Raw genomic sequence first — 10,844 nt, forward strand, 5'->3', positions numbered from 1 at the left:
TAGACTAACAACGAGGTAAAGTTTTACTTTTTTGGATGGGGGATCATGATTATTTCTGTTACATAGCGGGAGTAGGTGTGGTAGATCAACTGAATGCAAATTTACGTATGCACCCACGTGTGTGAGAGCTTCCTTGTCTCGGCACGCAACGTCATTAGGAAGCGCTTTGCCACCGCAAAGATGCACAAAGTATCTTAATTTGTCTTAAAAGCCGAATTAGTTCAAAACACCTTCGAAAAATGTCCCCTCCACTTCCAATCAACTACTACAGCAGCCTATTCATCAAACATCTGTCAAAAAAGAAGCAAACAACGAGTAGGCTATGTTATTAATTATAAGGCCACCATAATTTAAATGACATCCATATGGTATTAGGCAGACATTCTGCTGTGTTTTGCGAGTAAATGCATGTTGCAAATAATATATAAATGGAATTTAAAGCTCTTTAAAAAAAAATCACGTGGAGGTCTCATTTGAATGACAGCTAGCTGAACCAATCAGATAATGTAATTACCATTAGAATCAACTTATCTTGGCTGTGAGCCTGGTCAGGAGCAGGCTAGCTCCACAGAATAAATCTCCATGGTAACTTATACCATAACATATCCTGCTGCCCCCTATCCCGCTTTTGTGCAACTGGATCACGGATAAATTGAGCCAGGATAACCAAGATATCCCGGGTTAATCCCTTATCCTAGTTTTGTGCAATAGGCCCCCGGTCTCTGAGTGGCCGGTTTGCCAGGCTGACACAACAACGGTAAAACAGACAGGCAGACGCACACAGCTGGCGAAGAGGCCCGCTTGTGAGCATGTTTTAGGGGGCACCAGGATTTGAACCTGGGACCTCTTGATCTGCAGTCAAATGCTCTACCACTGAGCTATACCCCCTGCACAGAACGGTGGAGGGCGGTTGGTGCTCTGTTTGTATCACGCTGTGGCTGAAACGGCGGGCGCGAGGCTGAGAGCTGGCATCCTTTTTTGTGGAGACATCGAAAAATCTGCGCTGGCAGACGGTTTAGGTAGGCATGTCACTCGAAATAAAAGCCTATGTCAGAAGTGGGATTCGAACCCACGCCTCCATTCGGAGACCAGAAATCCCTTGACTGAGGAAGGCACATCGCCTTGAGTCTGGCGCCTTAGACCGCTCGGCCATCCTGACTGGCACAGCTGAGGTGACGCGGGCTGCTCGAAGGTTGCGGCCTTCGCGGACGAGCAGCCTTTGATTTCGTTTTCAGCTGAGGCTTTTGCTTTCAGGTCTCTGAGTGGCCGGTTTGCCAGGCTGACACAACAACGGTAAAACAGACAGGCAGACGCACACAGCTGGCGAAGAGGCCCGCTTGTGAGCATGTTTTAGGGGGCACCAGGATTTGAACATGGGACCTCTTGATCTGCAGTCAAATGCTCTACCACTGAGCTATACCCCCTGCACAGCACGGTGGAGCGCGGTTGGTGCTCTGTTTGTATCACGCTGTGGCTGAAACGGCGGGCGCGAGGCTGAGAGCTGGCATCCTTTTTTGTGGAGACATCGAAAAATCTGCGCTGGCAGACGGTTTAGGTAGGCATGTCACTCGAAATAAAAGCCTATGTCAGAAGTGGGATTCGAACCCACGCCTCCATTCGGAGACCAGAAATCCCTTGACTGAGGAAGGCACATCGCCTTGAGTCTGGCGCCTTAGACCGCTCGGCCATCCTGACTGGCACAGCTGAGGTGACGCGGGCTGCTCGAAGGTTGCGGCCTTCGCGGACGAGCAGCCTTTGATTTCGTTTTCAGCTGAGGCTTTTGCTTTCAGGTCTCTGAGTGGCCGGTTTGCCAGGCTGACACAACAACGGTAAAACAGACAGGCAGACGCACACAGCTGGCGAAGAGGCCCGCTTGTGAGCATGTTTAAGGGGGCACCAGGATTTGAACCTGGGACCTCTTGATCTGCAGTCAAATGCTCTACCACTGAGCTATACCCCCTGCACAGCACGGCGGAGCGCGGTTGGTGCTCTGTTTGTATCACGCTGTGGCTGAAACGGCGGGCGCGAGGCTGAGAGCTGGCATCCTTTTTTGTGGAGACATCGAAAAATCTGCGCTGGCAGACGGTTTAGGTAGGCATGTCACTCGAAATAAAAGCCTATGTCAGAAGTGGGATTCGAACCCACGCCTCCATTCGGAGACCAGAAATCCCTTGACTGAGGAAGGCACATCGCCTTGAGTCTGGCGCCTTAGACCGCTCGGCCATCCTGACTGGCACAGCTGAGGTGACGCGGGCTGCTCGAAGGTTGCGGCCTTCGCGGACGAGCAGCCTTTGATTTCGTTTTCAGCTGAGGCTTTTGCTTTCAGGTCTCTGAGTGGCCGATTTGCCAGGCTGACACAACAACGGTAAAACAGACAGGCAGACGCACACAGCTGGCGAAGAGGCCCGCTTGTGAGCATGTTTAAGGGGGCACCAGGATTTGAACCTGGGACCTCTTGATCTGCAGTCAAATGCTCTACCACTGAGCTATACCCCCTGCACAGCACGGTGGAGCGCGGTTGGTGCTCTGTTTGTATCACGCTGTGGCTGAAACGGCGGGCGCGAGGCTGAGAGCTGGCATCCTTTTTTGTGGAGACGTCGAAAAATCTGCGCTGGCAGACGGTTTAGGTAGGCATGTCACTCGAAATAAAAGCCTATGTCAGAAGTGGGATTCGAACCCACGCCTCCATTCGGAGACCAGAAATCCCTTGACTGAGGAAGGCACATCGCCTTGAGTCTGGCGCCTTAGACCGCTCGGCCATCCTGACTGGCACAGCTGAGGTGACGCGGGCTGCTCGAAGGTTGCGGACGAGCAGCCTTTGATTTCGTTTTCAGCTGAGGCTTTTGCTTTCAGGTCTCTGAGTGGCCGGTTTGCCAGGCTGACACAACAACGGTAAAACAGACAGGCAGACGCACACAGCTGGCGAAGAGGCCCGCTTGTGAGCATGTTTTAGGGGGCACCAGGATTTGAACCTGGGACCTCTTGATCTGCAGTCAAATGCTCTACCACTGAGCTATACCCCCTGCACAGCACGGTGGAGCGCGGTTGGTGCTCTGTTTGTATCACGCTGTGGCTGAAACGGCGGGCGCGAGGCTGAGAGCTGGCATCCTTTTTTTGTGGAGACGTCGAAAAGTCTGCGCTGGCAGACGGTTTAGGTAGGCATGTCACTCGAAATAAAAGCCTATGTCAGAAGTGGGATTCGAACCCACGCCTCCATTCGGAGACCAGAAATCCCTTGACTGAGGAAGGCACATCGCCTTGAGTCTGGCGCCTTAGACCGCTCGGCCATCCTGACTGGCACAGCTGAGGTGACGCGGGCTGCTCGAAGGTTGCGGCCTTCGCGGACGAGCAGCCTTTGATTTCGTTTTCAGCTGAGGCTTTTGCTTTCAGGTCTCTGAGTGGCCGGTTTGCCAGGCTGACACAACAACGGTAAAACAGACAGGCAGACGCACAGAGCTGGCGAAGAGGCCCGCTTGTGAGCATGTTTTAGGGGGCACCAGGATTTGAACCTGGGACCTCTTGATCTGCAGTCAAATGCTCTACCACTGAGCTATACCCCCTGCACAGCACGGTGGAGCGCGGTTGGTGCTCTGTTTGTATCACGCTGTGGCTGAAACGGCGGGCGCGAGGCTGAGAGCTGGCATCCTTTTTTTGTGGAGACGTCGAAAAGTCTGCGCTGGCAGACGGTTTAGGTAGGCATGTCACTCGAAATAAAAGCCTATGTCAGAAGTGGGATTCGAACCCACGCCTCCATTCGGAGACCAGAAATCCCTTGACTGAGGAAGGCACATCGCCTTGAGTCTGGCGCCTTAGACCGCTCGGCCATCCTGACTGGCACAGCTGAGGTGACGCGGGCTGCTCGAAGGTTGCGGCCTTCGCGGACGAGCAGCCTTTGATTTCGTTTTCAGCTGAGGCTTTTGCTTTCAGGTCTCTGAGTGGCCGGTTTGCCAGGCTGACACAACAACGGTAAAACAGACAGGCAGACGCACACAGCTGGCGAAGAGGCCCGCTTGTGAGCATGTTTTAGGGGGCACCAGGATTTGAACCTGGGACCTCTTGATCTGCAGTCAAATGCTCTACCACTGAGCTATACCCCCTGCACAGCACGGTGGAGCGCGGTTGGTGCTCTGTTTGTATCACGCTGTGGCTGAAACGGCGGGCGCGAGGCTGAGAGCTGGCATCCTTTTTTTGTGGAGACGTCGAAAAGTCTGCGCTGGCAGACGGTTTAGGTAGGCATGTCACTCGAAATAAAAGCCTATGTCAGAAGTGGGATTCGAACCCACGCCTCCATTCGGAGACCAGAAATCCCTTGACTGAGGAAGGCACATCGCCTTGAGTCTGGCGCCTTAGACCGCTCGGCCATCCTGACTGGCACAGCTGAGGTGACGCGGGCTGCTCGAAGGTTGCGGCCTTCGCGGACGAGCAGCCTTTGATTTCGTTTTCAGCTGAGGCTTTTGCTTTCAGGTCTCTGAGTGGCCGGTTTGCCAGGCTGACACAACAACGGTAAAACAGACAGGCAGACGCACACAGCTGGCGAAGAGGCCCGCTTGTGAGCATGTTTTAGGGGGCACCAGGATTTGAACCTGGGACCTCTTGATCTGCAGTCAAATGCTCTACCACTGAGCTATACCCCCTGCACAGCACGGTGGAGCGCGGTTGGTGCTCTGTTTGTATCACGCTGTGGCTGAAACGGCGGGCGCGAGGCTGAGAGCTGGCATCCTTTTTTTGTGGAGACGTCGAAAAGTCTGCGCTGGCAGACGGTTTAGGTAGGCATGTCACTCGAAATAAAAGCCTATGTCAGAAGTGGGATTCGAACCCACGCCTCCATTCGGAGACCAGAAATCCCTTGACTGAGGAAGGCACATCGCCTTGAGTCTGGCGCATTAGACCGCTCGGCCATCCTCACTGGCACAGCTGAGGTGACGCGGGCTGCTCGAAGGTTGCGGCCTTCGCGGACGAGCAGCCTTTGATTTCGTTTTCAGCTGAGGCTTTTGCTTTCAGGTCTCTGAGTGGCCGGTTTGCCAGGCTGACACAACAACGGTAAAACAGACAGGCAGACGCACACAGCTGGCGAAGAGGCCCGCTTGTGAGCATGTTTTAGGGGGCACCAGGATTTGAACCTGGGACCTCTTGATCTGCAGTCAAATGCTCTACCACTGAGCTATACCCCCTGCACAGCACGGTGGAGCGCGGTTGGTGCTCTGTTTGTATCACGCTGTGGCTGAAACGGCGGGCGCGAGGCTGAGAGCTGGCATCCTTTTTTTGTGGAGACGTCGAAAAGTCTGCGCTGGCAGACGGTTTAGGTAGGCATGTCACTCGAAATAAAAGCCTATGTCAGAAGTGGGATTCGAACCCACGCCTCCATTCGGAGACCAGAAATCCCTTGACTGAGGAAGGCACATCGCCTTGAGTCTGTCGCCTTAGACCGCTCGGCCATCCTGACTGGCACAGCTGAGGTGACGCGGGCTGCTCGAAGGTTGCGGCCTTCGCGGACGAGCAGCCTTCGATTTCGTTTTCAGCTGAGGCTTTTGCTTTCAGGTCTCTGAGTGGCCGGTTTGCCAGGCTGACACAACAACGGTAAAACAGACAGGCAGACGCACACAGCTGGCGAAGAGGCCCGCTTGTGAGCATGTTTTAGGGGGCACCAGGATTTGAACCTGGGACCTCTTGATCTGCAGTCAAATGCTCTACCACTGAGCTATACCCCCTGCACAGCACGGTGGAGCGCGGTTGGTGCTCTGTTTGTATCACGCTGTGGCTGAAACGGCGGGCGCGAGGCTGAGAGCTGGCATCCTTTTTTTGTGGAGACGTCGAAAAGTCTGCGCTGGCAGACGGTTTAGGTAGGCATGTCACTCGAAATAAAAGCCTATGTCAGAAGTGGGATTCGAACCCACGCCTCCATTCGGAGACCAGAAATCCCTTGACTGAGGAAGGCACATCGCCTTGAGTCTGGCGCATTAGACCGCTCGGCCATCCTCACTGGCACAGCTGAGGTGACGCGGGCTGCTCGAAGGTTGCGGCCTTCGCGGACGAGCAGCCTTCGATTTCGTTTTCAGCTGAGGCTTTTGCTTTCAGGTCTCTGAGTGGCCGGTTTGCCAGGCTGACACAACAACGGTAAAACAGACAGGCAGACGCACACAGCTGGCGAAGAGGCCCGCTTGTGAGCATGTTTTAGGGGGCACCAGGATTTGAACCTGGGACCTCTTGATCTGCAGTCAAATGCTCTACCACTGAGCTATACCCCCTGCACAGCACGGTGGAGCGCGGTTGGTGCTCTGTTTGTATCACGCTGTGGCTGAAACGGCGGGCGCGAGGCTGAGAGCTGGCATCCTTTTTTTGTGGAGACGTCGAAAAGTCTGCGCTGGCAGACGGTTTAGGTAGGCATGTCACTCGAAATAAAAGCCTATGTCAGAAGTGGGATTCGAACCCACGCCTCCATTCGGAGACCAGAAATCCCTTGACTGAGGAAGGCACATCGCCTTGAGTCTGTCGCCTTAGACCGCTCGGCCATCCTGACTGGCACAGCTGAGGTGACGCGGGCTGCTCGAAGGTTGCGGCCTTCGCGGACGAGCAGCCTTCGATTTCGTTTTCAGCTGAGGCTTTTGCTTTCAGGTCTCTGAGTGGCCGGTTTGCCAGGCTGACACAACAACGGTAAAACAGACAGGCAGACGCACACAGCTGGCGAAGAGGCCCGCTTGTGAGCATGTTTTAGGGGGCACCAGGATTTGAACCTGGGACCTCTTGATCTGCAGTCAAATGCTCTACCACTGAGCTATACCCCCTGCACAGCACGGTGGAGCGCGGTTGGTGCTCTGTTTGTATCACGCTGTGGCTGAAACGGCGGGCGCGAGGCTGAGAGCTGGCATCCTTTTTTTGTGGAGACGTCGAAAAGTCTGCGCTGGCAGACGGTTTAGGTAGGCATGTCACTCGAAATAAAAGCCTATGTCAGAAGTGGGATTCGAACCCACGCCTCCATTCGGAGACCAGAAATCCCTTGACTGAGGAAGGCACATCGCCTTGAGTCTGGCGCCTTAGACCGCTCGGCCATCCTGACTGGCACAGCTGAGGTGACGCGGGCTGCTCGAAGGTTGCGGCCTTCGCGGACGAGCAGCCTTCGATTTCGTTTTCAGCTGAGGCTTTTGCTTTCAGGTCTCTGAGTGGCCGGTTTGCCAGGCTGACACAACAACGGTAAAACAGACAGGCAGACGCACACAGCTGGCGAAGAGGCCCGCTTGTGAGCATGTTATAGGGGGCACCAGGATTTGAACCTGGGACCTCTTGATCTGCAGTCAAATGCTCTACCACTGAGCTATACCCCCTGCACAGCACGGTGGAGCGCGGTTGGTGCTCTGTTTGTATCACGCTGTGGCTGAAACGGCGGGCGCGAGGCTGAGAGCTGGCATCCTTTTTTGTGGAGACGTCGAAAAATCTGCGCTGGCAGACGGTTTAGGTAGGCATGTCACTCGAAATAAAAGCCTATGTCAGAAGTGGGATTCGAACCCACGCCTCCATTCGGAGACCAGAAATCCCTTGACTGAGGAAGGCACATCGCCTTGAGTCTGGCGCCTTAGACCGCTCGGCCATCCTGACTGGCACAGCTGAGGTGACGCGGGCTGCTCGAAGGTTGCGGACGAGCAGCCTTTGATTTCGTTTTCAGCTGAGGCTTTTGCTTTCAGGTCTCTGAGTGGCCGGTTTGCCAGGCTGACACAACAACGGTAAAACAGACAGGCAGACGCACACAGCTGGCGAAGAGGCCCGCTTGTGAGCATGTTTTAGGGGGCACCAGGATTTGAACCTGGGACCTCTTGATCTGCAGTCAAATGCTCTACCACTGAGCTATACCCCCTGCACAGCACGGTGGAGCGCGGTTGGTTCTCTGTTTGTATCACGCTGTGGCTGAAACGGCGGGCGCGAGGCTGAGAGCTGGCATCCTTTTTTTGTGGAGACGTCGAAAAGTCTGCGCTGGCAGACGGTTTAGGTAGGCATGTCACTCGAAATAAAAGCCTATGTCAGAAGTGGGATTCGAACCCACGCCTCCATTCGGAGACCAGAAATCCCTTGACTGAGGAAGGCACATCGCCTTGAGTCTGGCGCCTTAGACCGCTCGGCCATCCTGACTGGCACAGCTGAGGTGACGCGGGCTGCTCGAAGGTTGCGGCCTTCGCGGACGAGCAGCCTTTGATTTCGTTTTCAGCTGAGGCTTTTGCTTTCAGGTCTCTGAGTGTCCGGTTTGCCAGGCTGACACAACAACGGTAAAACAGACAGGCAGACGCACACAGCTGGCGAAGAGGCCCGCTTGTGAGCATGTTTTAGGGGGCACCAGGATTTGAACCTGGGACCTCTTGATCTGCAGTCAAATGCTCTACCACTGAGCTATACCCCCTGCACAGCACGGTGGAGCGCGGTTGGTGCTCTGTTTGTATCACGCTGTGGCTGAAACGGCGGGCGAGAGGCTGAGAGCTGGCATCCTTTTTTTGTGGAGACGTCGAAAAGTCTGCGCTGGCAGACGGTTTAGGTAGGCATGTCACTCGAAATAAAAGCCTATGTCAGAAGTGGGATTCGAACCCACGCCTCCATTCGGAGACCAGAAATCCCTTGACTGAGGAAAGCACATCGCCTTGAGTCTGGCGCCTTAGACCGCTCGGCCATCCTGACTGGCACAGCTGAGGTGACGCGGGCTGCTCGAAGGTTGCGGACGAGCAGCCTTTGATTTCGTTTTCAGCTGAGGCTTTTGCTTTCAGGTCTCTGAGTGGCCGGTTTGCCAGGCTGACACAACAACGGTAAAACAGACAGGCAGACGCACACAGCTGGCGAAGAGGCCCGCTTGTGAGCATGTTTTAGGGGGCACCAGGATTTGAACCTGGGACCTCTTGATCTGCAGTCAAATGCTCTACCACTGAGCTATACCCCCTGCACAGCACGGTGGAGCGCGGTTGGTTCTCTGTTTGTATCACGCTGTGGCTGAAACGGCGGGCGCGAGGCTGAGAGCTGGCATCCTTTTTTTGTGGAGACGTCGAAAAGTCTGCGCTGGCAGACGGTTTAGGTAGGCATGTCACTCGAAATAAAAGCCTATGTCAGAAGTGGGATTCGAACCCACGCCTCCATTCGGAGACCAGAAATCCCTTGACTGAGGAAGGCACATCGCCTTGAGTCTGTCGCCTTAGACCGCTCGGCCATCCTGACTGGCACAGCTGAGGTGACGCGGGCTGCTCGAAGGTTGCGGCCTTCGCGGACGAGCAGCCTTCGATTTCGTTTTCAGCTGAGGCTTTTGCTTTCAGGTCTCTGAGTGGCCGGTTTGCCAGGCTGACACAACAACGGTAAAACAGACAGGCAGACGCACACAGCTGGCGAAGAGGCCCGCTTGTGAGCATGTTTTAGGGGGCACCAGGATTTGAACCTGGGACCTCTTGATCTGCAGTCAAATGCTCTACCACTGAGCTATACCCCCTGCACAGCACGGTGGAGCGCGGTTGGTGCTCTGTTTGTATCACGCTGTGGCTGAAACGGCGGGCGCGAGGCTGAGAGCTGGCATCCTTTTTTTGTGGAGACGTCGAAAAGTCTGCGCTGGCAGACGGTTTAGGTAGGCATGTCACTCGAAATAAAAGCCTATGTCAGAAGTGGGATTCGAACCCACGCCTCCATTCGGAGACCAGAAATCCCTTGACTGAGGAAGGCACATCGCCTTGAGTCTGGCGCATTAGACCGCTCGGCCATCCTCACTGGCACAGCTGAGGTGACGCGGGCTGCTCGAAGGTTGCGGCCTTCGCGGACGAGCAGCCTTCGATTTCGTTTTCAGCTGAGGCTTTTGCTTTCAGGTCTCTGAGTGGCCGGTTTGCCAGGCTGACACAACAACGGTAAAACAGACAGGCAGACGCACACAGCTGGCGAAGAGGCCCGCTTGTGAGCATGTTTTAGGGGGCACCAGGATTTGAACCTGGGACCTCTTGATCTGCAGTCAAATGCTCTACCACTGAGCTATACCCCCTGCACAGCACGGTGGAGCGCGGTTGGTGCTCTGTTTGTATCACGCTGTGGCTGAAACGGCGGGCGCGAGGCTGAGAGCTGGCATCCTTTTTTTGTGGAGACGTCGAAAAGTCTGCGCTGGCAGACGGTTTAGGTAGGCATGTCACTCGAAATAAAAGCCTATGTCAGAAGTGGGATTCGAACCCACGCCTCCATTCGGAGACCAGAAATCCCTTGACTGAGGAAGGCACATCGCCTTGAGTCTGTCGCCTTAGACCGCTCGGCCATCCTGACTGGCACAGCTGAGGTGACGCGGGCTGCTCGAAGGTTGCGGCCTTCGCGGACGAGCAGCCTTCGATTTCGTTTTCAGCTGAGGCTTTTGCTTTCAGGTCTCTGAGTGGCCGGTTTGCCAGGCTGACACAACAACGGTAAAACAGACAGGCAGACGCACACAGCTGGCGAAGAGGCCCGCTTGTGAGCATGTTTTAGGGGGCACCAGGATTTGAACCTGGGACCTCTTGATCTGCAGTCAAATGCTCTACCACTGAGCTATACCCCCTGCACAGCACGGTGGAGCGCGGTTGGTGCTCTGTTTGTATCACGCTGTGGCTGAAACGGCGGGCGCGAGGCTGAGAGCTGGCATCCTTTTTTTGTGGAGACGTCGAAAAGTCTGCGCTGGCAGACGGTTTAGGTAGGCATGTCACTCGAAATAAAAGCCTATGTCAGAAGTGGGATTCGAACCCACGCCTCCATTCGGAGACCAGAAATCCCTTGACTGAGGAAGGCACATCGCCTTGAGTCTGGCGCCTTAGACCGCTCGGCCATCCTGACTGGCACAGCTGAGGTGACGCGGGCTGCTCGAAGGTTGCGGCCTTCGCGGA

The 10,844-nt window shown here is 55.1% G+C and overlaps 38 non-coding genes across 38 annotated transcripts; all 38 read right to left on the bottom strand.

Moving 5' to 3' along the window:
* Positions 1 to 816: 816 nt before the first annotated feature.
* Positions 817 to 888, bottom strand: trnac-gca (transfer RNA cysteine (anticodon GCA)). The gene has a single exon. It is a non-coding gene; the product is annotated as a tRNA-Cys (tRNA).
* A 160-nt stretch (positions 889 to 1,048) lies between these two features.
* On the bottom strand, positions 1,049 to 1,159 carry trnal-caa (transfer RNA leucine (anticodon CAA)). Its single transcript has 2 exons — positions 1,122 to 1,159; positions 1,049 to 1,094 (listed from the first exon to the last, which is right to left on the bottom strand). It is a non-coding gene; the product is annotated as a tRNA-Leu (tRNA).
* A 193-nt stretch (positions 1,160 to 1,352) lies between these two features.
* Positions 1,353 to 1,424, bottom strand: trnac-gca (transfer RNA cysteine (anticodon GCA)). The gene has a single exon. It is a non-coding gene; the product is annotated as a tRNA-Cys (tRNA).
* A 160-nt stretch (positions 1,425 to 1,584) lies between these two features.
* On the bottom strand, positions 1,585 to 1,695 carry trnal-caa (transfer RNA leucine (anticodon CAA)). The gene is made up of 2 exons: positions 1,658 to 1,695; positions 1,585 to 1,630 (listed from the first exon to the last, which is right to left on the bottom strand). It is a non-coding gene; the product is annotated as a tRNA-Leu (tRNA).
* A 193-nt stretch (positions 1,696 to 1,888) lies between these two features.
* trnac-gca (transfer RNA cysteine (anticodon GCA)) lies at positions 1,889 to 1,960 on the bottom strand. Its single transcript has one exon. It is a non-coding gene; the product is annotated as a tRNA-Cys (tRNA).
* Positions 1,961 to 2,120: 160 nt separating this feature from the next.
* Positions 2,121 to 2,231, bottom strand: trnal-caa (transfer RNA leucine (anticodon CAA)). The gene is made up of 2 exons: positions 2,194 to 2,231; positions 2,121 to 2,166 (listed from the first exon to the last, which is right to left on the bottom strand). It is a non-coding gene; the product is annotated as a tRNA-Leu (tRNA).
* A 193-nt stretch (positions 2,232 to 2,424) lies between these two features.
* Positions 2,425 to 2,496, bottom strand: trnac-gca (transfer RNA cysteine (anticodon GCA)). Its single transcript has one exon. It is a non-coding gene; the product is annotated as a tRNA-Cys (tRNA).
* A 160-nt stretch (positions 2,497 to 2,656) lies between these two features.
* Positions 2,657 to 2,767, bottom strand: trnal-caa (transfer RNA leucine (anticodon CAA)). Its single transcript has 2 exons — positions 2,730 to 2,767; positions 2,657 to 2,702 (listed from the first exon to the last, which is right to left on the bottom strand). It is a non-coding gene; the product is annotated as a tRNA-Leu (tRNA).
* Positions 2,768 to 2,951: 184 nt separating this feature from the next.
* Positions 2,952 to 3,023, bottom strand: trnac-gca (transfer RNA cysteine (anticodon GCA)). The gene has a single exon. It is a non-coding gene; the product is annotated as a tRNA-Cys (tRNA).
* A 161-nt stretch (positions 3,024 to 3,184) lies between these two features.
* Positions 3,185 to 3,295, bottom strand: trnal-caa (transfer RNA leucine (anticodon CAA)). Its single transcript has 2 exons — positions 3,258 to 3,295; positions 3,185 to 3,230 (listed from the first exon to the last, which is right to left on the bottom strand). It is a non-coding gene; the product is annotated as a tRNA-Leu (tRNA).
* Positions 3,296 to 3,488: 193 nt separating this feature from the next.
* Positions 3,489 to 3,560, bottom strand: trnac-gca (transfer RNA cysteine (anticodon GCA)). Its single transcript has one exon. It is a non-coding gene; the product is annotated as a tRNA-Cys (tRNA).
* Positions 3,561 to 3,721: 161 nt separating this feature from the next.
* On the bottom strand, positions 3,722 to 3,832 carry trnal-caa (transfer RNA leucine (anticodon CAA)). The gene is made up of 2 exons: positions 3,795 to 3,832; positions 3,722 to 3,767 (listed from the first exon to the last, which is right to left on the bottom strand). It is a non-coding gene; the product is annotated as a tRNA-Leu (tRNA).
* A 193-nt stretch (positions 3,833 to 4,025) lies between these two features.
* Positions 4,026 to 4,097, bottom strand: trnac-gca (transfer RNA cysteine (anticodon GCA)). The gene has a single exon. It is a non-coding gene; the product is annotated as a tRNA-Cys (tRNA).
* Positions 4,098 to 4,258: 161 nt separating this feature from the next.
* Positions 4,259 to 4,369, bottom strand: trnal-caa (transfer RNA leucine (anticodon CAA)). The gene is made up of 2 exons: positions 4,332 to 4,369; positions 4,259 to 4,304 (listed from the first exon to the last, which is right to left on the bottom strand). It is a non-coding gene; the product is annotated as a tRNA-Leu (tRNA).
* A 193-nt stretch (positions 4,370 to 4,562) lies between these two features.
* Positions 4,563 to 4,634, bottom strand: trnac-gca (transfer RNA cysteine (anticodon GCA)). Its single transcript has one exon. It is a non-coding gene; the product is annotated as a tRNA-Cys (tRNA).
* A 161-nt stretch (positions 4,635 to 4,795) lies between these two features.
* On the bottom strand, positions 4,796 to 4,906 carry trnal-caa (transfer RNA leucine (anticodon CAA)). Its single transcript has 2 exons — positions 4,869 to 4,906; positions 4,796 to 4,841 (listed from the first exon to the last, which is right to left on the bottom strand). It is a non-coding gene; the product is annotated as a tRNA-Leu (tRNA).
* Positions 4,907 to 5,099: 193 nt separating this feature from the next.
* On the bottom strand, positions 5,100 to 5,171 carry trnac-gca (transfer RNA cysteine (anticodon GCA)). The gene has a single exon. It is a non-coding gene; the product is annotated as a tRNA-Cys (tRNA).
* Positions 5,172 to 5,332: 161 nt separating this feature from the next.
* trnal-caa (transfer RNA leucine (anticodon CAA)) lies at positions 5,333 to 5,443 on the bottom strand. Its single transcript has 2 exons — positions 5,406 to 5,443; positions 5,333 to 5,378 (listed from the first exon to the last, which is right to left on the bottom strand). It is a non-coding gene; the product is annotated as a tRNA-Leu (tRNA).
* Positions 5,444 to 5,636: 193 nt separating this feature from the next.
* trnac-gca (transfer RNA cysteine (anticodon GCA)) lies at positions 5,637 to 5,708 on the bottom strand. Its single transcript has one exon. It is a non-coding gene; the product is annotated as a tRNA-Cys (tRNA).
* A 161-nt stretch (positions 5,709 to 5,869) lies between these two features.
* trnal-caa (transfer RNA leucine (anticodon CAA)) lies at positions 5,870 to 5,980 on the bottom strand. Its single transcript has 2 exons — positions 5,943 to 5,980; positions 5,870 to 5,915 (listed from the first exon to the last, which is right to left on the bottom strand). It is a non-coding gene; the product is annotated as a tRNA-Leu (tRNA).
* A 193-nt stretch (positions 5,981 to 6,173) lies between these two features.
* On the bottom strand, positions 6,174 to 6,245 carry trnac-gca (transfer RNA cysteine (anticodon GCA)). Its single transcript has one exon. It is a non-coding gene; the product is annotated as a tRNA-Cys (tRNA).
* A 161-nt stretch (positions 6,246 to 6,406) lies between these two features.
* Positions 6,407 to 6,517, bottom strand: trnal-caa (transfer RNA leucine (anticodon CAA)). Its single transcript has 2 exons — positions 6,480 to 6,517; positions 6,407 to 6,452 (listed from the first exon to the last, which is right to left on the bottom strand). It is a non-coding gene; the product is annotated as a tRNA-Leu (tRNA).
* A 193-nt stretch (positions 6,518 to 6,710) lies between these two features.
* trnac-gca (transfer RNA cysteine (anticodon GCA)) lies at positions 6,711 to 6,782 on the bottom strand. The gene has a single exon. It is a non-coding gene; the product is annotated as a tRNA-Cys (tRNA).
* Positions 6,783 to 6,943: 161 nt separating this feature from the next.
* trnal-caa (transfer RNA leucine (anticodon CAA)) lies at positions 6,944 to 7,054 on the bottom strand. The gene is made up of 2 exons: positions 7,017 to 7,054; positions 6,944 to 6,989 (listed from the first exon to the last, which is right to left on the bottom strand). It is a non-coding gene; the product is annotated as a tRNA-Leu (tRNA).
* A 193-nt stretch (positions 7,055 to 7,247) lies between these two features.
* trnac-gca (transfer RNA cysteine (anticodon GCA)) lies at positions 7,248 to 7,319 on the bottom strand. Its single transcript has one exon. It is a non-coding gene; the product is annotated as a tRNA-Cys (tRNA).
* A 160-nt stretch (positions 7,320 to 7,479) lies between these two features.
* trnal-caa (transfer RNA leucine (anticodon CAA)) lies at positions 7,480 to 7,590 on the bottom strand. The gene is made up of 2 exons: positions 7,553 to 7,590; positions 7,480 to 7,525 (listed from the first exon to the last, which is right to left on the bottom strand). It is a non-coding gene; the product is annotated as a tRNA-Leu (tRNA).
* A 184-nt stretch (positions 7,591 to 7,774) lies between these two features.
* On the bottom strand, positions 7,775 to 7,846 carry trnac-gca (transfer RNA cysteine (anticodon GCA)). The gene has a single exon. It is a non-coding gene; the product is annotated as a tRNA-Cys (tRNA).
* A 161-nt stretch (positions 7,847 to 8,007) lies between these two features.
* On the bottom strand, positions 8,008 to 8,118 carry trnal-caa (transfer RNA leucine (anticodon CAA)). Its single transcript has 2 exons — positions 8,081 to 8,118; positions 8,008 to 8,053 (listed from the first exon to the last, which is right to left on the bottom strand). It is a non-coding gene; the product is annotated as a tRNA-Leu (tRNA).
* Positions 8,119 to 8,311: 193 nt separating this feature from the next.
* On the bottom strand, positions 8,312 to 8,383 carry trnac-gca (transfer RNA cysteine (anticodon GCA)). Its single transcript has one exon. It is a non-coding gene; the product is annotated as a tRNA-Cys (tRNA).
* Positions 8,384 to 8,544: 161 nt separating this feature from the next.
* Positions 8,545 to 8,655, bottom strand: trnal-caa (transfer RNA leucine (anticodon CAA)). The gene is made up of 2 exons: positions 8,618 to 8,655; positions 8,545 to 8,590 (listed from the first exon to the last, which is right to left on the bottom strand). It is a non-coding gene; the product is annotated as a tRNA-Leu (tRNA).
* Positions 8,656 to 8,839: 184 nt separating this feature from the next.
* Positions 8,840 to 8,911, bottom strand: trnac-gca (transfer RNA cysteine (anticodon GCA)). The gene has a single exon. It is a non-coding gene; the product is annotated as a tRNA-Cys (tRNA).
* Positions 8,912 to 9,072: 161 nt separating this feature from the next.
* trnal-caa (transfer RNA leucine (anticodon CAA)) lies at positions 9,073 to 9,183 on the bottom strand. The gene is made up of 2 exons: positions 9,146 to 9,183; positions 9,073 to 9,118 (listed from the first exon to the last, which is right to left on the bottom strand). It is a non-coding gene; the product is annotated as a tRNA-Leu (tRNA).
* Positions 9,184 to 9,376: 193 nt separating this feature from the next.
* Positions 9,377 to 9,448, bottom strand: trnac-gca (transfer RNA cysteine (anticodon GCA)). Its single transcript has one exon. It is a non-coding gene; the product is annotated as a tRNA-Cys (tRNA).
* A 161-nt stretch (positions 9,449 to 9,609) lies between these two features.
* On the bottom strand, positions 9,610 to 9,720 carry trnal-caa (transfer RNA leucine (anticodon CAA)). Its single transcript has 2 exons — positions 9,683 to 9,720; positions 9,610 to 9,655 (listed from the first exon to the last, which is right to left on the bottom strand). It is a non-coding gene; the product is annotated as a tRNA-Leu (tRNA).
* Positions 9,721 to 9,913: 193 nt separating this feature from the next.
* Positions 9,914 to 9,985, bottom strand: trnac-gca (transfer RNA cysteine (anticodon GCA)). The gene has a single exon. It is a non-coding gene; the product is annotated as a tRNA-Cys (tRNA).
* Positions 9,986 to 10,146: 161 nt separating this feature from the next.
* On the bottom strand, positions 10,147 to 10,257 carry trnal-caa (transfer RNA leucine (anticodon CAA)). Its single transcript has 2 exons — positions 10,220 to 10,257; positions 10,147 to 10,192 (listed from the first exon to the last, which is right to left on the bottom strand). It is a non-coding gene; the product is annotated as a tRNA-Leu (tRNA).
* A 193-nt stretch (positions 10,258 to 10,450) lies between these two features.
* On the bottom strand, positions 10,451 to 10,522 carry trnac-gca (transfer RNA cysteine (anticodon GCA)). Its single transcript has one exon. It is a non-coding gene; the product is annotated as a tRNA-Cys (tRNA).
* A 161-nt stretch (positions 10,523 to 10,683) lies between these two features.
* Positions 10,684 to 10,794, bottom strand: trnal-caa (transfer RNA leucine (anticodon CAA)). Its single transcript has 2 exons — positions 10,757 to 10,794; positions 10,684 to 10,729 (listed from the first exon to the last, which is right to left on the bottom strand). It is a non-coding gene; the product is annotated as a tRNA-Leu (tRNA).
* Positions 10,795 to 10,844: the final 50 nt, after the last annotated feature.

The sequence above is a fragment of the Sardina pilchardus genome, chromosome 8 (assembly GCF_963854185.1).
Source record: "Sardina pilchardus chromosome 8, fSarPil1.1, whole genome shotgun sequence".
Lineage (NCBI taxonomy): Eukaryota > Metazoa > Chordata > Actinopteri > Clupeiformes > Clupeidae > Sardina > Sardina pilchardus.